The sequence below is a fragment of the Taudactylus pleione genome, unplaced genomic scaffold (genome assembly GCF_031769625.1).
Source record: "Taudactylus pleione unplaced genomic scaffold, aTauple2 ptg002580l, whole genome shotgun sequence".
Taxonomy (NCBI): Eukaryota; Metazoa; Chordata; class Amphibia; order Anura; family Myobatrachidae; genus Taudactylus; species Taudactylus pleione.
The window spans coordinates 47,211-56,469 of record NW_028286959.1 but is presented as its reverse complement, the minus strand read 5'-3'; positions in this window follow the sequence as shown (position 1 = coordinate 56,469).

The window sequence follows — 9,259 nt, the reverse complement described above, 5'->3', positions numbered from 1 at the left end:
ATCAGAATGTGCTAGCACTATATAAATAAATGTTAATGAATTAGTACTAAAATAAATTCTATGGATCAGTTTTGTAATCCCCGTACAAACTAGTCTCATTACATCAAAGCAATCGCTGTATCAGTCATATAATTCCAGTACAGACCAGCATTGCCATAACTAGGGGTGTGTGAGAGGTGCTGTCGTACAGAGAGCAGAGCCCTGTGGGCAGCAACCCCACTCAACCACGGCCCCTGTATCTAGCACCCTATGGTTCAGTCATAAAATCCAAGTACAGACCAGTACCATAACAATAAGGCACTCTATGGATCTGTTTTATAGTCCCAATACAAATCAGTATCGTTACACTAAGGCACTCTATAGATCAGTCATGCAATCCCAGTACAGTATAATTACAATAAGGCACTCTATGGATCTGTTTTATAGTCCCAATACAAATCAGTATCGTTACACTAAGGCACTCTATAGATCAGTCATGCAATCCCAGTACAGTACAGTATAATTACAATAAGGCACTCTATGGATCTGTTTTATAGTCCCAATACAAATCAGTATCATTACAATAACGCACTCTATAGATCAGTCATGCAATCCCAGTACAGTACAGTATAATTACAAAAAGGCACTCTATGGATCTGTTTTATAGTCCCAATACAAATCAGTATCATTACAATAACGCACTCTATAGATCAGTCATGCAATCCCAGTACAGTACAGTATAATTACAATAAGGCACTCTATGGATCTGTTTTATAGTCCCAATACAAATCAGTATCATTACAATAATGCACTCTATAGATCAGTCATGCAATCCCAGTACAGTACAGTATAATTACAATAAGGCACTCTATGGATCTGTTTTATAGTCCCAATACAAATCAGTATCATTACAATAACGCACTCTATAGATTAGTCATGCAATTCCAGTACAGTACAGTATAATTACAATAAGGCACTCTATAGATCAGTGTTACAATCCTGGTACAGTCCAGTATCATTACAGTAAGGCACTTTATCGATCAGTCATATAATCCCAGTACAGACCAGTACTGTAACAATAATGCACTCTATGGATCAGTCATATAATCTCAGTATTGACCAGTATCGTAACAATAACGCACTCTATGGATCAGTTTTATAATCCCAGTATTGACCAGTATCGTAACAATAAGGCACTCTATGGATCATATTTATAATCCCAGTACAGACCAGTATAATAACAATAAGGGAATCGGTTTTATGTAATGCCGCCAGATCTATTCCCGGCAGACCAAATACCAATGCTGGAAGCCTGAACAGTGAAGATCCCGACTAGGGCTGGTAAGTACCCTAACCCTCCCCTCTCCTCCCCCAACCCTAACCCTCCCTTAGTGGTGCCTAACCCTAACCTTCCCAAAGTGTGCCTAACCCTTCCTCCCCCAGTGGTGCCTAAACCCCCCCCTTCCCGCCCCCTAACCTTCCCCCCAATGGTGCCTAACCTTAAATACCCCCAGGGGTGCCTAAACCTAACCCCCCCCCCCCTAACAGCTAGAAAGCCCCGGCTTACCTTCGATCGGATGCTGGGCGTCGGGATTTCAACGTGGGGCTATACATAGGCGTCGGGATTTAGACGCCTATCTTTAGTCCCTGGTCGAGCTTCCAGCATCGGGATTCCGATGGGCGGCATTTCGGGCGGCGGTATCTTAACCGCCAATCCGAGTGGATCCCTCCGCCGCCTCCTCACTACCTCCACGGCGGGGAGGAGGTAACGCAGCTACAGAAGTAGTTGTGATACTAACCGAGGGGACAGCTGATTTTCGGAGTAGCTGTCCCCGCACCGGAGAATTGCTCCGGTGTCACGTTTTCCCCGCTGCGAGTTGGATACTTAAGTATCCCTCGCAGCAAGTTCAATACTTCATCATCGGAGACCATACAGCCTCTGATGATGAATAGGCCCCTATGTATCAGTTTTATAATCCTAGTACAGTCCAATATAATAACAATAAAGCACTCTATGGATTAGTTATAAAATCCCAGTACAGACCAGTATCATAATAATAAGGCACTCTATGGATCAGTTTTATAATCCCAGTACAGTCCAGTATCATAACAATAAGGGGTGAATTTACTAAAGTGAGAGTTTTTAGAAGTGGAGATGTTGCCCATAGCAACCAGAGTTTAGAAGGTGATAGATAAATGTTAAGTAGAATCTGATTGGTTGCTATGGGCAACATCTCCACTTCTAAAAACTCTCACTTTAGTAAATTTAAGTCTATGAATTATTCATATTATAACAGTACAGTCGAGTAGCATAACAATAAGGCTCTCTATGGGGTAAATTTACTAACAATCGAGTTTGGTCGAGATAGCAATTTCGGGTGAGTTTAGGCATTGTTTTCAAGTCGCAAATTTACTAAAGACAACCTCGGGTGAGATTTCTCTCTTTTCACTGAAAAACTCGGGTGAGATTGCAAACTCGAATAAACTCACCATCGGCCAAACTCGGAAGTACTTTTCATGAAAAAGATACAACTCGGGAATTTACTAATAAATGAGATTTCAGTCTCGGGTGTAATTGTAGCAAACTCGCAGCTAAATTGAAGTTTCAAATAGACCACCCCATGATCTGCGAGTTTGGCAGAATCATACACAGATCAGTGTGATTTGTGTATGTTTCTTCACGGAAACACTATCTAAAGATGATGATGTAGGGACCCCCCCCCCGCAAAAAAAAAAGCATAAAACAACCCCAGGCTGCTCAGCCAGTCCTGGTTCTTAAAAATACGGGGAAAATAACGAGTAGGGTTACCTCATATTTTAGGAACCAGCACTGGGCTGCTGAGCCTGTCCTGGTTTTAAAAATAGGAGGAAAAAAATTGTGTATGGGTCCCCCTATTTTTAAAACCAGCACCGGACTCAAATCCGGCCGGGTGTAATGCCACAGCCCGGGACTCTATCACCAGGTCTCCCTTGCCGAAGCATTAACACCCCAAGCCGGTCAGCCCAAGCCGGATATCTCAGGGAAGGTGGGGACCCCCCCAACAAAGGGGTCCCACTCTCCCAAGCACCCCAGGATTCGTTTGAAGCCCCGGGCTCTTCCCCGCACCCCTGGGCTGTGGGTACGGGGAGGGTCGGAGGGTAATAGTAGTGTAAATAGTAAGAAACTATTATTTTGTACCGTGGAACTACAGGTGCTAGCATGCCTGCCCTTTGGCACTTGGAACTACAAGTGCCACCACGCGGCCTGCACCCTTACCCCCGCTGTAAAAAAAATAGTTAAAAAAACACAACACAAACGCTGTAGAAAGTATCACATTGTTACATACACCTACCCCACTCACACATACTTACCTGCTGCCCGACGATCAGTCCCCCCTTTGCCAAGTAGAAATCCAAAGGCAGTACCTGTGAAAAAGATCCTATACTCAACTCCATCCTGGCACCACTCTCCATAGCATCCCCGGGTCTTGGCGAAAAAACAAACCGGCACCTGGACCATACACTTACATTAGCGATGTATGTGTGTGACCGCATCCACCGCTAACTGGCTCCTGACTGCTCAGCACACGTGTGAACTGTCAGGAGCCGGCAGCCAATCAGCGGCCACTAACTGTAGAGCGCCCACTGATTGGCTCCGACTCCTGACAGTGGGCTGGTCGGTCAGTCAGGAGCCGGTTAGCGGTGTATGTGGTCACATGCATACATCGCTAATGTAAGTGTTTGGTCCGGGCGCTGGTTTGTTTTTGTGCCTTTTTCTTTTTTTTTAATTAACCCTTTTTTTTACAGGTACAACACACAAGAGGCCTTTACATATCTCACTGATATGTGCAGGATGCTTGTTCGATAGAGTTTTGCTAAGAGAAGACACTGCAAACTCGGGTGTGAAATCTCATGAAAACTTGCAACTCGGGTGAGAAATCTCGATCTGCTTCACCATCGGCCAACTCGATCTCAGCTAAACTCACTTCTTAGTAAATTTGAGAGTTTCAGAAGCCTAAAATCACCTGAGTTTCGGCGATGCAGATCGAGTTGAAAAAAAAAATAAAAACTCCATCAGACTCGATTCTTCTTAGTAAATTTACCCCTATGAATCAGTTTTATAATCCCAATACAAATCAGCATCATTACAATAAAGCAATCTATGAATCAGTCATATCATCCCAGTACAGTCCAGTAAAATTACACTAAGGCACTCTATGGCATACGTGCCTACTTTTGAAAAAGCATTTCAGGCAGATAGTGAAAGCAATACCTATGAGGGCACGGTAAAGTGGGCGTGTGCTGCTACATCTGAGAGGCGTGTCATAAAATTGATTTACATTCAAATGTAAACAAGCCCCAAAGCAGTTAGTAAGATCTACTTGTTGATGAAAACACACTGATACTTCTCAGCAAATACATGTAGCCATAGGGATCATAGGGCCTGATTCAGAGCCGTTCGCTATTTGCGCTCGCTCGTTCAAAAACAAGGGGTGGCTATTCAAATGATCAGTTCGCAAATTGCAGTCTGTTCACACCTCTAAGTTTGAATGAGCGAGCAAAACATACGCTCGTTTATTTGTTAAAAACGCCCCCTGCCCGCACGCATCATACGTCATGTCCGCTATTTATTAGATTAATCGAGTACATCGACCAGCGTATGAACTGCTCGCTATTCTTGTGGTTGGTTTTTGCTACCACAAACTTGCGAGCAGTTCTGGCTATAAAATAACCCAGTGACGTGGTCAATGACGCTGCTGTATTAATTATGCACACCCATAATACGCCCGTTTTGACCTTTAAGCACGCCTGCGTTCGGATCTCCACTCCCCATTTTCAAGCACCTTCCCCTGTTACCACCCACATACGCCTCCTCCTGTCACTCAAAATAGCAGACATTCGCTATATTGCGAGCACATGAATTTCGGCCGCACTGACTGGTTCGCGCATGCGTATAACGAACCGTACGCATCCGCAGATGTGCGAACATCGCTCGGAACGAGCGTACTGCCGCTAGCGAGTGGCTCTGAATGAGGGCCATTGTGCCTTATACCCAATGCAGGGAAATTATACTAATGATCCCATTTGAATGTATATATCTCTGTTTTTTTAATATAACAGCTACATATAGGGGTAAGGTGCAATCAGGGAGATTGCTATACTTTTTAGGGAGACAGGGAGATTGCTGCTATTACAGGGAGTCTCCCTGACAATGAGGGAGAGTTGGTAAGTATGGTCTATGGATCACTGTTATGCTGCATACACATGGTCAGATTTTGTTTCAGATATGAATGATAACGATTGTAAAAATCATTTAATCGTTCATATCTCTGACATGTAGGGCATGCATCGATGAACGATGCGCGTTCCTGCATGTCAGATATCGATCTCTGACATCGACTGTGTTTGCAGTCAGATTTTGATGATTTCATTAATTTTAATACTGTCAGAAATCGTTCAATCATTCATCATTGATGAAATTGTTCAAATCGTTGTGAAAATCGTTCAATCGTTCATCGGTCTGCAAATCTGACCGTGTGTATGCACCACTACAATCCGGGTACAGACCAGTAACATAACAATAAGGCACTTTATGGATCAGTCATACAATCCCAGTACAGTCCAGTATCAGCAGGGCCGCCATCAGGGGGGGACTGCCAGGCCTGGAGTCCTTGGTCCGGACACTCTGGGGGCCCTCCCGCTCCGCCTGTCCGCTACTTACCATCTGCCAAACTTACATTCACTGACAGGCTCGGCTGGGGGTCTGCAGCTGCCCGCCCCCACTGCTATGTCCTCTAACTATCTCTACAATAGCCCGCAGCTGCTGCCGTGTATATGGCTGTGGGAGGCAGGCAGAGAAGATGCTCCCAGCCTGCTCTGTGCTGCTAGCCTATAACACAATCGAGCAACCGGGAGCATCTTCTCTGCCTGCCTCCCACAGCCAGCCATATACACGGCAACAGCGGTGGGCGACTGGAGAGATAGTTAGAGGACATAGCAGTGGGCGCGGGCTGCTGCGGACCCCCAGCCGAGCCTGTCAGTGAGAGGTAAGGGGGGAATATAGTAGTGGGCGCGGGCGGCCGCGGCTGCCCACTGGTAGGAGCAGACCCCCGGGGCCAAGTCTGTCAGTGATTGTAAATTTGGCAGGGGGAAGTAGTGGCTGGGCGGGCCCCTCAGTGGGTGGAGGGGGGAGGGGGGTTGCTGTGAGGCTCTGTCTGGGAGGCCCTGCCTATTGGGTCCGTCCCAGGCCCCAAAATGTCTGATGGCGGCCCTGAGTTTCAGTATCATTACAATAAGGCAAACTATGGACCAGTCATACAATCCAGTGCAGGACAGTATTATTATTCAATGCCCTGAATTGCATTACCCCTCTTACTGGGAGATGCATGGGGTGAGGGGGGGGGCTGCTTATTGAGCACCTAACACATGTGATAGGAATTTAGCAAGAATTGGTTGTTTAGGTTAAAGTAAATAAACCTGTATAGAAAAATAGATTTATTTATATTTTATAATTAAATAGATTTTCAGAAAATAATTCCAGAATTACTAAGTTCCTCGATTACTTATTTTGAAACAGTGTTGGGTTCTCAGGGGAGCTCGTTGGTCACTTCAGACTAAGAACCTGGCACACTTGCAGGTGGGCTGATATATGACTTATTCATGTAAAAATATTGTCTGCAAATAAAATCATTTTCTGCTGGATCACAGGGTCTGATTCGCTCTGAATCAGGGCCGGGTTTTGTTTTTTTTTTAGATCGGCCTCCTGGCCGCTCGCATAGCTGTGGGTGACCACCCACAGCTACAGCGAGCGGCCATGATGATGGTCACGATGGTCAAGACCATCGCGACCATCGGGCGTGCGACGAGACCCTTGTGGTAAGGTCTCATGGCCGCAAGCCCCAGAGAGCTTTCGGCTCTAACAGAGCTGGAAGCCCTCCACTGACATCACTTGTTATGTCAGTGAGGCCGCCCCCAAACGACAGGCGTTCTCATGGGAACGCCTCCGTTTGGGCAGCCACCCCCCCGGCCCGCCCACCAAAGGGGGCGAGCTGTCACTCAACATGGACAGCTCGCCCCCTTTGTTGAGAGACCCGGGGCGACAGAGTGCCTGTCGCTATCCGGGTCTCGCGCATGTGCACGACGGAGCTGGCTCCGTCATGCGTATGCGCACTGGCCCACCATCGACCCGGTTGCAAGCGCACAGCGCTTGCGACCGGGTCTGAATCAGGCCCACAGTCAGATAGCGCCAAATGAACAACGATCACCTAGATCCTGGCGAGGTGAGACGAATTACAGCACTGTGACTTCCGAGTAATGGAGTGACTCAAAGTGGAAGTCCTCTAATTTTAAATTTTGAGAACACTTAATTTTTTTAAACCGGTACCAAATGCCATATATTATTTAATTAGATATTTAGGCCCGTATTCAATGAGTTTCGCGTACGCAATAAGTTTTGCCTGCCGGACTTTTCGCCTACATCGCATATTTTAGCCACGGTAACTTATCGCGTGCGTACCCGTGATTCGCCGTATTGAATTCCAAAAGTCGCGTAAACAGAGAGACGCGAAGTCAGAACAGGCAAAAAATTGTGTCAGTTTCAAAATCAGCCTGAACCCCCCCCCCAAAAAATGCAGAAACATTGGGGATCAATGTAGTAGTGGCCGATTAGCCCTAATTATACTGTAAGCTTATTTGCACAAGTGCTGAAGAATAGCATTAATCATTTTTGTTTTGGAGAAAATAAGGAGTCCTGTCAAATTTGGGGTACTTGGAAATGGGTGCAAGCATATTTAAAAGTCACTAAAGTGAAGTTATAAAAAACGCACCTTAAGCAAACACCTGCAATCAAAAAAACACCACACCCATACTTGCAGACCCCTCAAAACTCTATTTTGCTAGTTTTTTTTTCTATTTCGCTAGTTTTTAAGTTTGTATCCCCACTTTGTACTTTTTCGCCCCAATTTTCAAAGTGTTTTTTTTGGGGTGTCATCACTTTTTTTTAGATTGTTTTTTTACGCAGTTATCCTTTGGGGGGTTGTCCCAAGGGTGCTGAGTGGTTTCCCCACCTTTGCTCCCCAAAATAACAATTTGGAACTTTTTTCTCCACATATTCAGAGGCGAATCTTTTTTGCCTATTACATTGCATTGCGTTTTCGCGTACGCGAAAAGTGTTTGCAATTGAATACGAAGATAAGTTTCTGTCTGGCGAAAAGTCGTAATCGGCGATACTTTTTCGCAAATCACAGCTGAATACAGGCCTTAGGGCCGTATTCAATTAGTTTCGTACTAGTTGCCGTAGTTTTTGCCAACATGACGTGATTTGGCCGTGAAAATTTTCCGTACGCGCCCCCGCTATTCGCTGTATTCAATTCCAAAAGACGTGAAGAAGCAACCCGGCGAATGCAAACCAAGTGAAAAGTGCTATCAAAATTGGGGAAATCAGCCTGACACCCCCTAAAAGATGCACTAACATTGGGGATTAATGTACATGCCCCCAAATAGCCCTAATAAAGCTATTTGGGATATGTCAATTTGTTCTAATTAGCGTCTTTGCATAAGTGGTGAAGAATAGCATTAAGCTGTTTTTGTGGTGAAAATAAGTAGTTCTGTCAAATTTGGGGTACTTGAAAATGGGTGCAAGCATGGTTCAAAGTCGCTAAAGTTAAGTTTAAAAAAAAACCTTAAAAACGCACCTGAAGCAAGCACCTGCAATCAAAATAACACCTCCCCCATACTTGCAGACCACCCAAAACTCTATTTTGCTAGTTTTTAAATTTGTACCCCAACTTTGCACTTTTTCGTCCCTATTTTCAAAGTGCTTTTTTGGGGTGTTCCTCACTTTTTTTTTTTAAAGCAGTCATCCTTTGAGGGGCTGTCCCAAGGGTGCTGAGTGGTTTCCCCACCTTTGCACCCCAAAATAGCGCTTTTGCACTTTTTCTCCACCTGTTCAGAGGCGAATCTTTTTAGCCTATTACACTGCATTGTGTTTTCGCATACGCAAAAAATATTTGCAATTGAATACAGAGATAAGTTTCCGCTTGGCGAAAAGTCGCAATCGGCGATACTTTTTAGCGGATTCCGACTTTTCACGGCTAATTGAATACGAGCACAAATCGGAATTGTATATTTAAAATTTAAGATTAATGGTTTTAAAATCATTTTTATTAACACTGCCAGAATCTTTGCTTTCAATACAAGTTTGTGAACCCTTCAGAAGTTTCTAGATTTCTGCTGAAATTTGGCCTAAAACTACCTTAGTTTTCACACATGTCTTAAAAGTAGATAAAGAGAACCAAATCAA